Source organism: Dipodomys spectabilis, unplaced genomic scaffold, assembly GCF_019054845.1.
Source record: "Dipodomys spectabilis isolate Male_0828 unplaced genomic scaffold, ASM1905484v1 ptg000039l, whole genome shotgun sequence".
Lineage (NCBI taxonomy): Eukaryota > Metazoa > Chordata > Mammalia > Rodentia > Heteromyidae > Dipodomys > Dipodomys spectabilis.
Window position 1 is genome coordinate 13,738,787 of NW_024870716.1, and position 19,015 is coordinate 13,757,801.

General features: G+C 40.9%; 1 pseudogene; it reads right to left on the bottom strand.

Annotated features, from left to right (window-relative positions):
* Positions 1-3,700: 3,700 nt before the first annotated feature.
* Positions 3,701-19,012, bottom strand: LOC122106237 (annotated as a pseudogene).
* Between the last annotated feature and the right edge of the window lie 3 nt (positions 19,013-19,015).

The following is a 19,015-nucleotide window of genomic DNA, read 5'->3' on the forward strand; positions in this document are numbered from 1 at the left end:
TAAGAAAGAAAGATCCTAAGGGTTGGGAAGGTGGCTCAATGGTAGAGCGATTGCCTTGCATGCCTGAGGCCCTGGGTTCGATTCCTCAGCACCACATAAGCAAAAAGAAAAAAGCCGGAAGTGGTGCTGTGGCTCAAATGGTAGAATGCTACCCTTGAGCTGAAGAGCTGAGGGACAGCGCCCAGGCCCAGAGTTCAGGCCCCACGACCGGACCCCCAAAAAAAAAACAACCAAAAAAAAAAAGCAAGATCCTATTTCACAGTAGTTGATAGTAAGAGAAATGTCTATCTTCGGTCTGATGTGGGGAAATAATTTGCTATATAAAGGAGAAGTAAAGGGGCTGGGAAGGTGGCTCAGTGGTAGAGCGCTTGCCTTGCATGCTTGAGGCCTTGGATTCGATTCCTCAGCACCACATAAGCAAAAAGAAAAAAATATAAAGGAGAAGTAAATATCAACTTTTCCTTTTGGCAGTACTAGGGTTTGAACTCAAGGATGCACACTTGCCTATTCATATACAGGTGACTTACATTTACTAATGAGGCAACAACTGTACAGTTTTCATCATTTCAGCATTATTAAATGCTTTTCTGTAAAGCCCTGAGATATACTTAGTTGAATTATTTGAATAGTTGAATTTTAGGAATTACATTATTTTTCTTCTGCAATAAGAAACAATGTACCTCTTTTCCCACAGTAATTAAAGTAAAAAGACAACCTGACTTTGTCACCTGTGACCATCAGTAATGTTACCCCAATAAAAACTCACCAACATTGGGGGCTGGGAAGGTGGCTCAGTGGTAGAGTGTTTGCCTTGCGTGCATGAGGCCCTGCGTTCAATTCCTCAGCACCACATTAGCAGAAAAAAAGGGCAGCGGCACTTTGGTGCAAGTGGTAGAGTGCTAGCCTTGAACTGAAGAGCTGAGGGACAGCACCCAGGTTCAGACTTCAGGCCCCATGACCGACAAAAAAAAAAAAAAAATAGCAATAAAAAAAAACTCATCAACATTCTTTGGCCACTTGGGACATTGCCCAATTGGAGGGAACTGTATTTAGATTCTGCATGGTTAGAGAATGCCTAGACCACAGAACTGCTTCCATGCAAGCCATTTGCAAAATAAATCAGGACAGAGTCTGTAGGAGTGGCTTCCATTCTCTGATAAGAGTTCTTTGACTGGCAGACAGATACTTTTGATTTTGGCTGTGAAAAGTCTTTTCTTGATTCTCTGAAGCCTTGTGTTGTGACATATCCATCAGGCCACTGGCAACAGCAAGGCCTGGGGGACACCACATGATCCTCATGGTAGAAAAAGAAACACAGTGAGAACAGCAGCACCCTTTCCAGCATATGGTTAATGGCTATTGGTCTGGGAACCCCCTCTAATGGCCCTGGCAGAAAGTCTGTTTGTTTAGCTCCTACTTCAGGTTCTACATCACCAGAAGCAAAGGGACAGTTGGCTATTAGAGCAGCTCCTTTAAATAATATCATGGACACCTCTTTCTATGGAGAACACGACAAATTTGCTTGATCTTCTATACCATAGGTGCCATAAGTAATAAAGATAAAACACAACTGGAAGGTGACAAAAATGACACAAGATCTAGGATTGTCTTATGTTGTGAGAATTTTTGCAGTCTGTATCTTAACAGGCCAAGGAAAATTGCTGACATACACATAGTATGTAATGTTAGGGTTGCTTCTAAGTTAAATTTTTCATAGGAAAATCTATTTCTGTAATCCTTTCTATTAGTCTTGTAAACTCTAAGAGTCTCTTCCCCAGGTATTGTTCTACCTGCTGAACCCACTGATCTTGGGATGTTGAGATTAAAGTTGTTTGACGTGTTCACTGAAATATCCACATTTTGGCATGTTTCTTCTGGATTTGCTATGAAATTTGTGTCAGGTGGTGGCAATCATCTTCCTACAATAAGCTGAAGGTAAACTGATAGTCCATCAAAAGGCTGCAGTAACTTGTTCTTCTAAGTGGATTGCCAACATAATGATTTTAGTGTCCCATAATTAGCACAGATCACCTTTTATTCCTCTGGATGTACAGAAACATTTTTTTTGCCAGTCCTGGGGCTTGAACTCTGGGCCTGGGCACTGTCCCTCACCTCTTCAGCTCAAGGCTAGAGCTCTACCACTTGAGCCACAGTACCACTTCCATCCTTTTCTGCTTATGCAGTGCTGAGGAATTGAACACAGGGCCTCATGCATGCAAGGCAAGCATCTGCCACTGAGCCACCTTCCCAGCCCTGTTCACAGGTTCTTAATGCAGAACAATTTTGAGGAGAGTGGGTGACAGTTTGCCACTCCAGACATTGCCCATATGGAAAAAACATTACATAGGCATTATGGTCAGCACATGGCTTTGTATTGCTGCTGTATATATACTAGTTTGTACAGTTGCTTGGATAATTGGAAGATGACATAGACCATGGATCTTGACATTGCCTTACATTTTGGTTTGGACTAATGACAGGTCTTTCACAGACATAGATGTGTAAGAATTGCTCTTAAGCCTACCTCAGCAGCCCTTTCTAAACAAGCCCAGAACCCAGAATCCTTTAGTTCTCCAGCCATTTGTTATAGGGAATGTATCTTCCCATACCCAGTGGGATATATTGATGTAGCCCAGCCCAACCCAAGGTGATACAGAAAGTTGTGTATATTTCTGTTGCTTATCCAGTACAAAGTCCACCTCCTTTCAAGTTGTTAATGAAGCAAGATTCCCACTGAGATTATAGCAACAAAGATGAGCTGGCCAAGCCTGTCATTGTATACAAGGATATCATTAGGGAATACACTAGAAAAATCTACCAAATGTAAATGTGGACTCATTAATGGCTATGGCAGAGTGTCCAAAATCTGTTAATGTCTCTGAAGATTTAATTACAGTAATGTTTTGCTGTCATCACAAGCTATGGTCAGAAAAACATTTTGCACCATTACTCAAGTGTCATTATGGATATTTCCTCTAAAGATAAGCATAGCTCCATTGATAAGAACAGTTAATGAAGGTATCTGGAAAACACACTTTTTTTAAATTTTTTTTTATTGTGAAAATACTGTACAGAGGGGTTACAATTACATGAGCAAGGTAATGAGTACGTTTGGTTTTCCCCTACCATTCCTGTCCTACCTTCCCATTTCCACAACTACACTCCCCCCTCCTCTCCCCGCCAAAGCTGTAAAGTCCGTTTTTCAACATAGCATTTTGACATTTCATTGTTGCAATGGGTCCACCTGTATCCCTATTTAAACAATTTGTTTTTTTTCCTTTCCCTCCCTAAATTATACCAACAATTATATTAAGTGAAGTAAGCCAGGCCCAAAGAAACATAGGTCCCATGGTTTCCCTTATTTGCAATAACTAGTATACGTCTGAGACATTTGGAAAAGGTCTGATAAGGTGATGTTATGCAAAATGAACCCCAAGATAAGGACACAAGTGTTTTTTTCTTCCTTGCTATTGTTTCTAACATATTTATAAGGTGATTGTTTTGTTGCTTTGCATGTCCCTCCCCTCGCTATAACCCCTGTTTTCACACTTTCTTTCAAATTAGTCTGAGTCTTAGTGGTAACTTCATACATATCAAGATCATCTGTCAATCCATTCCCATGAGCTGGTAATGCTTTACAGCCCCCATGAACATAAATGGAATTTGGTATTTCATCCTATACACTCATGTGGCTGCATCCACCTGGTATACTAGTTCCTTTCATTTCTGGACAAAGCTAGGTGTTGGATGATATATGATATTCCTGCCTGCTGCTCGTAGACACATACATTGCAGAATATCCAGGTATTAGGATCATTACATCTCTCCGGTCCAGCTCCATATATGTACTGAAAGTCTCTCCATAGCAAACTGCTGACCAGGTCCAAGAACAATGGGAGTTGTCCTCCAACTGACTTGCATATGTTAAAAGCCCGTAATTTATCTGTGATATTGCCATCATTTGTTTCAATTCTGCCTCCACACATTAAAGACATTTTCCTACAAGGCCAGCCGGTGTCCCTGTCTCTGGAGAGAATCCCTTGCTAGAGCTCTGATATTACATATGCTCCTTTCTAAATTGCAATTCAAGTCCATTTGAAAAGAACCATAGTTAAGGTATATAAACCAATAACCTACATAAATTTCCCATGCAAACCTGCTTTATGTGAAGCCCTAGCTACAGAAGGGCTGAAAGGTTTAACGTTCAGCCAAATCCAGTAGGACTCTGTGGAAGGAACATTCAAAGAGCAATGGGGACCTTGCCAATGATCATTGCAGACACACACTTTTCTCTGGCCATGATCTGGGCTGCTGCCACTGGAATATCACAAGCTTCACCCTTCCAGTATGTATCACACTCACAATACACTTAACTTGTAACAAAGATGCCAGTGGTACACACCCCAAAAACAGAGCAATTGCTAGGGCAAGAACTGATTGAAGACAACATATGGGAACCAGTTAGCTTATAGGCAGCCTCACTAAAAAAGTGTAACAATAACAATGCACAGCCAGAGTTCTGGGAAGATGGCGGAGAAGCTGGAGGCTAAACAAGCTCTCGCATAGAAAGCAGTTTCAGTGTTCCAGTGAACAGTCCTAAGCCAGAGAATCACACCAAGTGAGCCATCGCAGTAGAGTTAGGCCAGAGAGGGAAAATCCAGGCAAGGAGACAGATCTGAGCACTTGCCAGCAACCGTGCTGTGACTGCAGCGGCGGCGGCTATAGCCACTGTACCTGCAACACAGAGAGTCCGGGACCAAGGAGCCAGATGCAGAGGGTGAGCGGATTCTACTCAACACCAACAAGAACCGACAAGGTGCAGACATCTTCATCCTGCAGTTCGAAGACCAGAGACAACCCAGGAACCAAGACTTGGCATGAGTAGAAGCCTGACGTCCTCACTCCTTCTCAGGGAGCAGAGGAGGGAAGCCCACCCCTCCCCAACCCATTACCGGAGATCTCCATCTTTGATACTGACAAAGGCCCGGCTGAGCTGCTAGCTCCAACTCAGGCCTTGGAAGAAACCTAGAGTCATTTAGCAGGTCACAAGAACCTAACTGACCTGCCAGACTCAGCTCCACCCAGGGAAAGTTCACCCAGCTCCGCTGCCAGCCCCAGGAGTGGCTTTCTTCACTGGGTAAACAGAACCAGAGGCTGCCCCTTCTTTTAGCAGTCTTGATAATCAATTGAAATTCAGTAAACATAAACCCTGAGAATGGCTCCAGGCTGGGCTCTGTGAGTTTCTCACAAGCTTGCCCCCTCAGGGAAAAGCTACTGTTTACTGAAAGGCCTCAATTTTACCCAGAACCTAGCCTCATCACAGCATCTCCAAACGAGAGGAAACAGCCATCTCCCTCTTTTGCCATACTCACAGCAGATCTCCCTCCCATTGAACTAGCCTGGGAGGAGGATCACAAAATCCTGGGTAAAGCAGAGTATTTTTCTGTCTACTCAAACAAACTGACAAGAAACCAACCAAGCCACAGGAAAATCAAACACCACAAGCAGACGAGAGATACCAACAAGAGGCTGGTTACGAACACAAGGGAGATACAGGATCATACCACCCCTCCCAAAAAAAAGAACTTTTTTTTTTGTACCTTTTATAAATTTTTTTGCTAAAACTTAGAAATTCTAATTTTTAATTTTTAACTTTTTTTAAAAAATTGTTTTCTAGTAACTTTTTTTTCTTCCTCTTATATAATTTTTATTTTAGGGGTATATGTGTGTGTGCATTTTTCTTTCTAAAAATTTTTTGTATTGTTTTTTTTGTTTAGCTCTACTGAACATTTGATCTTTTTTTTCTTTCTTTCTCATTCTTTTCACCTTTTCTTCTCTTGGAAAACCTCCCATGCTCCTGGTTTGGAAGGATTAACATTGTGAAAATGGCAACACTTCCAAAGGCTATCTACAAATTCAATGCAATACCTATCAGTAGTCCAACGTCATTCTTCAAGAAAATAGAAGAAGCAATCCAAAAATTCATATGGAACAATAAAATACCCTGAATAGAAAAAACAATCCTTAACAGAAAGAACAGTGCTGGAGGACTATCAATAGCAAATTCAAACTCTATCACAAAGCCATAGTAATCAAAACAGCTTGGTACTGGCACCACAACAGACCTGAGGACCAATGGAATAGAATTGAAAACCCAGAAATGAACCCACATACCTATAGTCACCTGATTTTTGATAAGTGAGCTAAAAAAAAAATAGAATGGAAGAAAGACAGCCCTTCATTAAATGTTGCTGGCAAAATTGGCTATTCACCTGTAGAAAACTAAAATTAGATCCTTATATATCACCCTGCACCAGAATCAACTCCAAATGGATCAAAGACCTGGGAATCAAAGCAGACACCCTGAAAACTTTGCAGGAAGGAATAGGAGAAACCTTAGGTCTCCTTGGCACAGACTGAAATTTTCTAAATAGAGACCCAGAAACACAACAAATCATAGAAAGGTTGGACAAATAAGATTGAATGAAGCTGCAGAGCTTCTGCATGGCAAAGGACATAGCTAGCAAGATCAATAGAAAGCCCATGGATTGGGAGAAGATCTTCACTAGCCATACAATGGACAAGGGTCTCATATCTAAAATATACTTGGAACTCAAAAAATTAAATCCCCAACAACAATCCTCAAAGAAACAACTGCCCGAATAATAAGTGGGCTAAAGACTTAAGGAGAACTTCTCTGAAGAAGAAATTAGAATGGCCAATAGACACATGAAGAAATACTCAAACTCTCTAGCCATAAAAGAAATGCAAATCAAATCTTATCAGAAAAAGAAGAGAACACACCCAAATTAATAAACTCAGAGATGAGAATGGAAACATCACCACGGAAACAACCAAGATTCAGAACATTATAAGGGAATACTTCTCAAAACTTATGCTAATAAGTTTGAGAACTTGACAGAAATGGACCTCTTCGTAGCAAATATTGACATGCCAAAACTAAACCAAGATGAGTTAAACTATCTGAACAGGCCCATATCAAGCATTGAAATAGAAACAGCAATAAGAGACCTCCCAGCTAAGAAAAGTCCAGGACCAGATGGTTTTACAGCGGAATTTTACAAGGCCTTCAAAGCAGAGCTCACACCAATTCTCCTCCAACTCTTCAATGAAATTGAAAGAGAAAGCTCACTACCGAACACATTCTATGAAGCCATCATAACCCTCATCCCAAAACCAGGCAGGGACTCATCAAAGAAAGAGAACTATAGACCCATTTCTTTGATGAACATTGATGTAAAACTTCTCAACAAAATTTTGGCCAATTGACTTCAACAATTCTTCCAAAAAATCATACACCATGATCAAACACGATTCATTTCAGGGATGCAAAGCTGGTTCAATATACGCAAATCAATTAATATTATTCATCACATCAACAGGAGCAAGAATAAGAACCACATGGTTATCTCAATAGATGCAGAAAAAGCATTCGACAAGATCCAACACCCCTTTATGATGAAGGTTTTGGAAAAATTAGGAATCCATGGAACATTCCTCAATACAATAAAGGCTGTATATGACAAACCTACAGCCAGCATTATACTCAATGGTGAAAGACTAAAGCCATTTCCCCTTAACTCAGTAACAAGACAAGGATGCCCACTCTCTCCACTTCTCTTCAATCTAGTATTAGAATGCCTAGCTACAGCAATAAGACAAGATGCAGAAATAAAGGGGATCCAAATAGGGAAAGAAGAAATAAAACTCTCCCTCTTTGCAGATGACATGATCTTGTATTTAAAGATTCCCATAGACTCCACTCCCAAATTACTCAAGCTGATTCAAAACTTTGGCAAAGTAGCAGGTTATAAAATTAACTCCCAAAAATCAATGGCTTTTCTGTATGCCAACAATGAGAAAAGTGTGGCTGAAATTAGGAAAGCAACTCCATTTGTAATAGCCCCACAAAAAATAAAATACCTAGGAATTAACTTAACTAAAGAAGTGAAGGACCTCTATGATGAAAACTTTAAAATCTTGAAAAAGGAAATCAACACAGAACTTAAAAAATGGCAAAACCTCCCATGCTCCTGGATTGGAAAGATTAACATCGTGAAAATGGCAATACTTCCCAAGGCTATGTACAAATTCAACGCAATACCTATCCAAATTCCACCCTCATTCTTCAAGGAAATAGAAGAGGCGATCCAAAAATTCATATGGAACAATAAAAGACCCCGAATAGCAAAAACGCTCCTCAATGGAAAGAACACTGCTGGAGGAATATCAATACCAAATTTCCAACTCTATTATAAAGCCGTAGTAATCAAAACAGCTTGGTATTGGCATAAGAACAGACCTCAGGACCAATGGAATAGAATTGAAAACCCAGAAATGAACCTACAGACCTATAGCCATCTAATCTTCGATAAGGGAGCTAAAACAATAGAATGGAAGACAGACAGCCTCTTCAGTAAATGGTGCTGGCAAAACTGGTTAACTACATGTAGAAAACTAAAGCTAGATCCTTATATATCACCCTGCACCAGAATCAACTCCAAATGGATCAAAGACCTTGAAGTCAAAGCAGACACTCTGAAAACATTACAGGATGGAATAGGAGAAACCCTGGGTCTCCTTGGCTCAGGCCAAAATTTTATGAATAGACACCCGGAAACACAACAAATCAAAGAAAGGTTGGACAAATGGGATTGCATAAGGTTGCAGAGCTTCTGCAGGGCAAATGACATAGCTAGCAAGATCAATAGAAAGCCCACGGATTGGGAGAAGATCTTTACTAGCCATACAACGGACAAGGGTCTCATATCTAAAATATACTTGGAACTCAAAAAATTAAACCACCCAACAACAAATCCTCAAAGAAACAACTGCCCAATAAGTAAGTGGGCGAAAGACTTAAAGAGAAGCTTCTCTGAAGAAGAAAGAAGGATGGCCAATAGACACATGAAGAAATGTCCAACATCCCTAGCCATAAAAGAAATGCAAATCAAAACAACATTGAGATATCACCTCACTCCAGTTAGAACAGCAAAAATCAAGAACTCTAACAACAACAGATGCTGGAGGGGATGTGGACAAAAGGTAACCTTACTAACATTGTTGGTGGGAGTGTAAACTTGTTCAACCACTTTGGAACGTAGTATGGAGGTTCCTCAAAAGACTTCACATAGAACTCCCCTATGACCCAGCAATCCCACTTTTGGGCATTTACCCTAATGTTTACAAACAAGACCACACTAAAGCTACCAGCACAACTATGTTTATTGCAGCATTATTTACCATAGCTAAGATATGGAACCAACCCAGATGCCCCTCAGTAGATGAATGGATCAAGAAAATGTGGTATATATACACAATGGAATTCTATGCCTCCATCAGAAAGAATGACATTTCCCCATTTGTTAGGAAATGGAAAGGCTTGGAAAAAATTATATTAAGTGAAGTAAGCCAGGCCCAAAGAAACATAGGTCCCATGGTTTCCCTTATTTGCAATATCTAGTATAGGTATGAGTCAAGCGGAAAAAGTCAGATAATGTGATGTTAGGAAAACGAACCCTCAAATATGTATTTTAATGTTTTTGTTTCTTTCATGCATGTGTTTCTAACGCATTTATAAGATTATTTCTTTGTTGCTTTGTATGTCCCTCCCCCACAGTGTAACCCCCGCTTTCACTATATTTGATGTCAGTATAACATGTGGAGGAGATGGGGACAAACAAGTCGTTTAAGGATTCAGGTGGACCTGCTGCAACAATGAGAAGTACAAAATGTCATGTCAAAACCAGCTTTACAATGTCGGAGTGGGAGGGGGGAAGGGGGGTATGATTAGGTGGGGGGGAGGGGGGAGGCTGGGAAGGGAGGTGAAAGGTAAACAAAGGAGGAGGCTCCAATGCTTGGTAAGAAATGTATGCATTATCCTGCCCATGTAATTGTAACCCCTCTGTACAGTATGTTCTCAAATAAAATAAAATAAAATTAAAAAAAAAAAGAAATGCAAATCAAAACAACATTGAGATTCCACCTCACCTCAATTAGAATGGCTATAATCAAGAACTCTAATAACAAGAGATGCTGGAGGGGATGTGACCAGAAGGGAACCCTACTGCATTGTTGGTGGGAGTGAAAACTTGTTCAACCACTTTGGAAAACAATATGGAGGTTCCTCAAAAGACTACAAATAGAGTTCCCCATGACCCAAAAGTCCCACTTTTGGGCATCTGCCCAAACGATCACAAACAAGGCCATGCTAAGGCTACCAGTGCAAGTGTGCTTATTGCAGCATTATTTACCATAGCTAAGATATGGAACCAACCCAGATGCCCCTCCATACATGAATGGATCAAGAAAATGTGATACACACAAACACACACACACACACACACACTGGAATTCTATACCTCCATTGGAAAGAATGACATTGACCCATTTGTTAGGAAATGGAAAGACTTGGAAAAAATTATATTAATTGAAGTAAGCCAGGCCCTAAGGAACATAGGTCCCATGGTTTCCGTTATTTGCAATAACTAATGCATATGGAGGATAAGCAGAAAAGACTAAAAGCGATGTACATATGACCATATAAGATGATGTTAAGCGAAATGAACCCCAAGATAAGCACACAAATATCTTTTTTCTTTCTTGCTATTGTTTCTAACGGATTTATAATGTACCATGTGATTTTTTTGTTTCTTTTTATGATTCTCCCTCACTGTATAACCCCTGTTTTCACTGTATTTGATGTTGGTGCCCTGTATCTTGTATATACACTTCTCTAATTTAGGGTGGGGAAGGAAAAAAACAAAATGCTTAAATAAGGATACTGGTTGACCCATTGTAACAATGAGATATACAAAACACTATGCTGAAAATGAACTTTACAACTTCAGCAGGGGGATGGAGGGGGAGGAATTTGTGGAGGTGGGAGGGAAGGGATGGTAGGGGGAAACAAAGGAGGAGGCAACAATGCTCAATAGGAAATGTACACATTATCCTGCTCAAGTAACTGTTACCCTATGCACAGCATTTTTACAATAAAAAAAGAAAATAATGTTTTTTTTTGGGGGGGGGGGTCTGGTCAGGGGCCTGAACTCTGGGCCTGGGTGCTGTCCCTCAGCTCTTCAGCTCAAGGCTAGCGCTCTACCACTTGAGCCACAGCGCCACTTCCGGCTTTTTTCTTTTTTTGCTTATGTGGTGCTGAGGAATCGAACCTAAGGCCTCATGCATGCAAGGCAAGCACTCTACCATTGAGCCACCTTCCCAGCCCAGTTCTCTTTTTTTAAACAATAATCATTTTGTGATTCCTCACATAAAAAGACCCATCAGGAAGTCATTTTTGTCTGTTATGCAGGTGGTAGTGAAGGGAGCAGGGATGACGGGAAGGTCACTTCTATGGCAAAGCTGTGGTCTCTTCCTGTTTCACTGTCAACTAAATCCTGTCACTCTAAAGCCAAGTCAGACTAAAAGATAATCATTCCACGTTCTTTCCTGCATTCTATCTCCTTGAGCAATTTCACCTGGTATTTTGCACAGATCTATTTTCACTTACTTGAATGTCCCTGACATTCTGTATAAATTTCCCCAAATGCTAACAGAACTTTTAAAATATGTTAGAAATTAGCTACTAAAACTAAGATGCTAAAACATGATGATTAGTAACAGATACTAGTTTGTCCTTCTTCTCTTACATTCTGCTGTTCAGCAATCTTCCAGTTATCTAGATAAATGTTTTCCTTGAAATTGCAATGTGTGACAGGCAGGAGAGTTTTACATCTTTGTAGCTTTTTGTGACAAACTTATGAGAAAATTGCTTTGAAGAATATAAATATTATACAGAAAGATGTAGAAGCTATAGAAGGTATGCATTTTGAGAGTAATTCACATGCCTAGCAGGGCAATGCATGCCCACATCCCAGGAAGTGCAGGTAGTGGGACCATGGTTTGAGGCCTGCCTAGGCAACGTTAGTGAGACTCTATCTCAAAAAGAAAATGTAAGCTAAAGGAGTGAGGACATGTCTCAATGAGCAGAGGGCTTGCCTAGAAAGTGCAAAGCCTAGCTGGGCAATGGTGGCTCACATCTGCAATCCTACCTACTCAAGAGGCTGACATCTGAGGATCGAGGTTCAAAGTCAGCCCACGCAGGGAACTCCATGAGACTCTTATCTCCAACAAACCACACAGAAAACTGGAAGTGGTGCTAGGGCTCAAGTGGTAGAGCATTCGCCTTGAGCTGAAGTGCTGAGGGACAGTGCCCAGGCCCAGAGTTCAAGCCCCACGACCAACAAAAGAAAAAAGAAAGAAAGAAGATAGAAAAGAAACAAAGAAGATAGAAAGGAAGGAGGGAGGGAGAGAGGGAAGAAAGGAGAGAAGGAAGGAAGGAAAGAAAGAAAGGAGGAAAGAAAGGAGGAAAGAAGGAAAGGAGGAAGGAAAAAAAGTGTAAAGCCTATAGTTCAGATCCCAGTAGTGTGCAACACAAAGGAAAGAATTCAGAAAAGGGAAATAAATCTTTGTTGTTCAATTTTCTCTTTATCTACAAGAGGATAGCATGCATGCCAAAGCTGGAAGAGTACCAGAACATTACCAAAATGGTGCATGTGTGCTGTAGGCATTCTGCTCTGTGCTATGTTTGTTCTGTGTCTCTACTCATAGAAAGTAAAAGACTACAAAGCATACTGTTATTTCTTAATTTTAAGACTGCTCCTGGGCTGGCCATGAAGTGCAGTGGTTAGAGAACTAGCATAGCATATGCAAGGCCCTAGCCATAATTCAATTTCCAGCATCACATACACTGATAAAAGTTCTTGGTGTACTGAACACAGATGACTAATGCCTGTGATCCTGGCTACCTAATGGGCTGAGAGGTGAGGATCACAGTTCCAAGCCAAGATTCTTTTCTCCAATTAACCACCCAAAATCCAGCAGTGGCGTTATGACTCAGGTGATAGAGTACAAGCCTTGAGCAGAAAAACTAAGGGACAGTTCATACATCATGAGTTCACACACACACACACACACACACACACACACACACACACACTCACACTTTCTCACACACACAAAGAACTTCCTTTTCATATCTAATTAACATATTCTCATAAACCTCCACAGAAATAACCTCAAAATTGTTCATTTATTCTTTTTTTGGGAGGGTGGGTCTGGTCATGGAGTCTGAACTCTGGGCCTGGGAGCTGTCCCTCAGCTCTTCAGCTCAAGGCTAGCACTCTACCACTTCATCCACAGACCCACTTCCGGCTTTTTGCTTATGTGGTGCTGAGGAATTGAACCCAGGGCCTCATGCATGGAAGGCAAGCACTCTACCACTGAGCCACTAGCTAGCAGGATCCTCAGGTCCCAGACTCCCACATAGCTAGGATTACAGACATGAGCTACTTATCCTCTGACCTACTCTTTTATAAATAGACTTTTGAAAATTATGTTTAAGTAGTTATACAAAGAAGTTTCAATTCGGGCTGGGAACGTAGCTCAGTTGTAGAGTGCTTGCCTCGCATGCATGAGGCCCTGGGTTCGATTCCTCAGCACCACATAAGCAAAAAGAAAAAAAAGCAGGAAGTGGCGTTGTGGCTCAAGTGGTAGAGTGCTAGCCTTGAGCTGAAGAGCTCAGGGATACCACCCCGGCCCAGAGTTCAGGCCCCACAAAAGGACCAAAAAAAAAAAAAAAGAAGTTTCAATTCAACTATGAATTTACTACATGCTAGTATTTGTTTAAATGTCTACCATTCCAGCCTTTAAAATGAAAAGGAATAGATGTGGTTTCTAAAGTCTCTTTAATTTTGAATGATGGATTTCACCCAGGTAAGGTGATCCTATCCTCCCATTCCCAGTGTGATCAGGGGAGTAGTAATGCATCTATGTCACCCGCCCTCTAGTGACAACAAATTCAAAGGACTAAAGGAACCCTGTTACACAGAAAAGTCATTTAAAGAAACAAAAAGGCCAGTAGGGATAGACAGCAATCATCTAGACAGCGAGAGGAAAAATAAAATAGGATGCAGGGGAAAACTACAGGAAACACATAGATAAGAAGATGCAGAATCAGTATTTCCAGAGCAGGCTCTCAACAACGAGCTTTTCATATGTTTGCCAACTTAATCTTCATGAAAAACTCCAAAAAGATAGTATAACCTCTGTTTTTACACAGAACTTTTCAATGGAAGGTCAAAATAATGTGTCAAATAATGTAATCAGAAACTACAGGGGAAGTGATTGATTCCAAAGCCAATGCACTTTTACTATCAGTGAAGGTGGAAGAGATTGGAGTGAAGTCCTTTATTCCTCATTGGGCTGCAACCTCCAGCTGGATCAACAGCTGGACTAGCAGGGGCGGGATGGATGTGACAGTGCCACCATTATGGTCCTTGTGGAAGTTGGAGTGAGGGGTGGAGTTGACTCATGGCTCCCAGGTTTGTAGCTCATTCTAGAATGCAAACTCAAAAGGTATGTTTTTATGAGGGGTGGTGGGAGGGAAAAAGGAATCCAGAAATAGTGTTACAATTTTTCCTAAAGAAGTGATTTCTATATTCCAGGTTCTGCAATGCATACCATCCACTTGTAACAATTCTCTATCCCCTTGAGTTGAGAAACATAATTGCCTTAAGTTTTCACATTTCCTACTACCTTTATTCTTCTTTATCTATTTCGTGGCATGCAATACTACCTCTATAATAAAAGATTAGTGATAGGCTATGTTTGCTCAAACATTACTCTGATTCCAGTTATTCACACTGGGAGTAACTTTAGGGAAAGTTATTGGGCAAGAAATAAGACATGTGACATAGAATTCCTGTTAAGTTCTAAATGTTCTCAATTTCTTTACATAACAGCTCTTCCAATGTATTATATATTTTTTTTCTGGGGATGGAAATCAAATCCAAGATCTTGCACAAAAAAGCACATCTTGTACTACTGAGATACATCCCCAGCTTTTAAAATGTAATATTTAAAATGCATGAAAGGCTGGGCATGGGTGGCTCACTCATATATACATAGCTACTCAAGAGGCTGAGAACTGAGGATCACTTTTTTTTTTTTTTTTTTTTTGTCGGTCGTGGGGCTTGAACTCTGGGCCTGGGCGCTGTCCCTCAGCTCTTCAGCTCAAGGTGAGCGCTCTATCACTTGAGCTACAGCACCACTTCCGGTTTTCTGGTGGTTTATTGGAGATAGGAGTCTCACAGTCTCTCCTGCCCGGGCTGGCTTTGAACCACTGAGGATCACTTTTTAATGGCAGCTGGGGCAAGAAACTCCTTCAAACTCTTATCACCTATTACCCACCAAAAAGTCGGATGTAGAACTGTGGCTCAAGTAGTAAAACACTAACATTGAGCACAGAAATTTAGTGTCCAGGCCCTGAGTTCAAGCTTCAAGACGTGCTTACACACACAAACACACACACACACACACACACACACACACACACAACATACACACAGAGGAAATGTATAAGAAAAAGGCTATATACATGAAAAAGAGGTAGTTCTCAGTATAATAAAACCTTTACATGAAAAATTAAAATTGAATAGGGTTTTGTCTGAAAACTATGATTAAGTACAAATAACTTTGGGGTTCTTTGTTTATACTATGTCCTCAATATATTATTTAATCAGTTATTATCTTTTTAAGTCCTAAAAAACTATCCTGCCTCTTGATGCTATTTGTGTATTTATCTCATCTCTCACAGAGTGTATACTTTGTTTTGAGGAAAAAGATTGTTTCACTCATCAGGATAGCTTTCTCTTTAAAAATTCATGGCTATTACTCAGGTCTCTTTCCAAACATATAGCAGTATTCTTTCCAGGGATGCTTGAAAGCTATTTGCCTGTTTCTTCCCTACAGAATTCAGTTTTGGGTTGTTGTGTTTTGTTTTGTTTTTACTAGTGGGGCCTAGCTATATTTTTCAGGCTGGTATCTGGCTCCTGTACTGAATGGATCCCTCTTCTTGAGTCCCTAGGACTAGAGAGGCATGCCACCATGTCTGGCATTCAATTGTTTTTAAGTAGCACTTTCTCTAGTATTGAGGATGCTAAACATCTTTTCCAATGTCAGGTTCAGTGCTCTTTAGTTTCATTGTTCTCAGTATAGATAAATGGACTTTCCTTCCGGGGCTGACTTTGAACGGTGATTCCCCAGATCTCAGCCTACTAAGTAGTTAGAATTACAAGCCCCTGGCTCTTTTGGCTATTTTTTCTCTTTGCCAGGTATTCCCCCCAAAAAACTATTACCCTATCAATTTGGGATTTCCAGTCCTATCTGTCCAATCTCTGCAAGTAGATCATCCTATAGTCATGAAACAAGCTTCCTGAAATGAAACAATTGAAAATTTGCAAGCAATGCTTCTTACTCTTCTTTGACATTATGTCCTATCCAGTGATTTTCCAGTGCAAACAATCCTAGACAGTGTCTGAGAAGAGGGAAGTTATGTTGGGGTGTTACAAAGATCAAGACTTCCCTGATGTTTAAGTCCAGGTTTGTACGATACCACATACTCAAAGCCTGAGACAGATGCTCAGCAATGCATTGCATCCAACCAAATAAATAACAGTCTTAGTTTAGAAACACTGAAGATCTTTCATAACCTAATCAAAACAAGGGATACAAACATACATAAAATCCTGATGGTTACTGAAGGCATTCAGTTGAACCCTGAAGCCCATCCATTAAAAAATCCAGCCTAAGCCCGGCGCCGGTGGCTCATGCCTATAATCCTAGCTACTCAGGAGGCTGAGATCTGACAATGGAGGTTCAAAGCCAGCCCGGACAGGAAAGTTCCTGAAAATCTTATCTCCAATAAACCACTAGAAAACCGGAGGTTACGCTGCAGCACAAGTGGTGGAGAAATTGCCTTGAGCTGAGGAGCTGAGGGACAGCGCTCAGGCCCACAGTTCAAGCCCCACGACTGACCAAAAAAAAAAAAAAAAAAATCCAGCATATGGAACTGGACATGTGGCTCAAGTGGCAAAATGGCAGCCTTGAGTAAAAAAGTTAAATAAGAGCACTAGCCCTGCATTCTAGCCCCAGAGTGGCAGGCAGTCATGTGTGCATGCAGATACACACGTGTGTACACACACAAACTGCTGCCTACAGACTGTTTAAAAATGTGGGTAGCAGCACTCAATGGTTTGAAAGCAGCTTCATGTTAGTCTTACTGCCACACTTAAAGCTGCAGAAGAAACTTCCCTTACTTTCAGTATTTTTTTTTACAAAGCCTAGGGAGGCATATACACAAGAACCTCTACACTTTGCTTTTCCATGGAACCACTCAAATTGTAAATTTTACAAGGAATATCATCAAACATGGAATGATATTAAGATAACATAAAGTACACATTTTATGTTAAGAAAATCACTGTTGATCATAGATTACCTCTCCTATTTCATACTCTGCCTAAACAATTGATTATTAAGAAAAACATTTCTTTCCATTCCTTAAATGAATAACTGGATAGAGTTGAAGCCTAACCTAATCTATGATGCTGTGGGATGGTCCAGGGAAGGTTTTAAGGAGGATCTTAAGATTAAGCAAAACTACAACAACATAGAAAAAAATACATCAAACCTTATGATGCCCTTCTGCCTTCTGCCACTTGAGGATTCAGCAAGAACACTGACAGCAGACAGCAAAGGATGGTGCCTTGGACAGGGAGAAATAAATTTCTGTTGTTCATACATTCAAAGAAGAGGTTAAGTGTTTATTCTTCTCAAAATCAGGTAGAGTATTATCCTTTCTTCACTTACAGAAATAGAAATTGCTTTCAGTCCTACTAGACATAGATCTCATCTGCCAACTGATATCTATTTTGTATCTCCACAAGCTCTCACTTGCCTTGCTTCTGCATATTAAATAATTCATCATGTGTGGACCTGAAATTTAATTTCACTCTTGTTCAGCATTCTACCAGCTAGCAAAAGAATATTCACCCTTCAAACATCACCAGAAACATTATTTGTCCATAAATGTTTACTAAGGAATTCTAGCCAGTATTATTTTGCCATTGTTTACTTCAAAATTGCATTTCTTGATTGGAATCTGGACTCCCATCCATAATCCTAGCTACTCAGGAAGCTGAGTTGTGAGGACCAAGGTCCAAAGCCAGCCCCAGCAGGAAAGTCCACCAAGCCTTAACTTGAATCAACCACTTGAGGCATGGTTCAAGTAGCAGAGCTGGCAGACAACTAGTCTTGAGCAGAAAAGCTAACAAACACTGGTCACACCCTGAGTTCAAGCCCCACGATGGGCACCAACATATATAAAAACTCGTTTATATTTCTTACTTGATTCAGCCATATGAAATTATTCCCAAGTTGGTCTAATTCCTTTTATTAGGAAACAAATCCCTGGAGTTCTTTCTCTTCTTAGTTACTATGTCCCATAACACTGAACTGTCTACACTATTTTTAAAACATCTGTCCCTTTATTTCTTGTAGAGTACCCTATTTATTTTCCCTTAACTTTGTAATTATTCCAACCCGTAATGATTTTCTTATCTGTATAGATACTGCTTGAATCCTTCTTCAACAAAACACACAGTTTCTAAGGGGCAAAAGCCAATCCCTTCTATCACTGATTTCACAGTGAAACAAATGCATTAATCACGGATTGCCATTGCAGTAATTCAGCCTTTAGACTGTCAGGTCCTCGGTTAGTTAAAATCACTGGCTCACTCATTTCATCGGGGTGTCGTTTCCTAATGTCTCAAGAAATGCAAGTCCAGGCAGGTCTGCGGCTTGGCGCTCTGCCCACCGGGTGGGTGACTCGGGCTGGGCTGCGGCGGGGCTCGCTCAGCTCCTGACCTTGCAGTGTCTGTCCCTACCAGAGCTGCTCCCTGCAGCCTGATGGCGGCTGGCAGATGTGGACGACCTTCAAAAACGTGGCTGTGACCTTCACTTGGAGGATGAAGAGCAGCGAGACCTGACGGGGCTGGTGCCGGAGGCAGTGCTGGACCTGCCGGGCTCTGGTCTCCTTAGGTTTCAGGTTGCTCAGCCGGCGCTGCTCCCAGGGCTGGGCCTGGACGGCCATGCC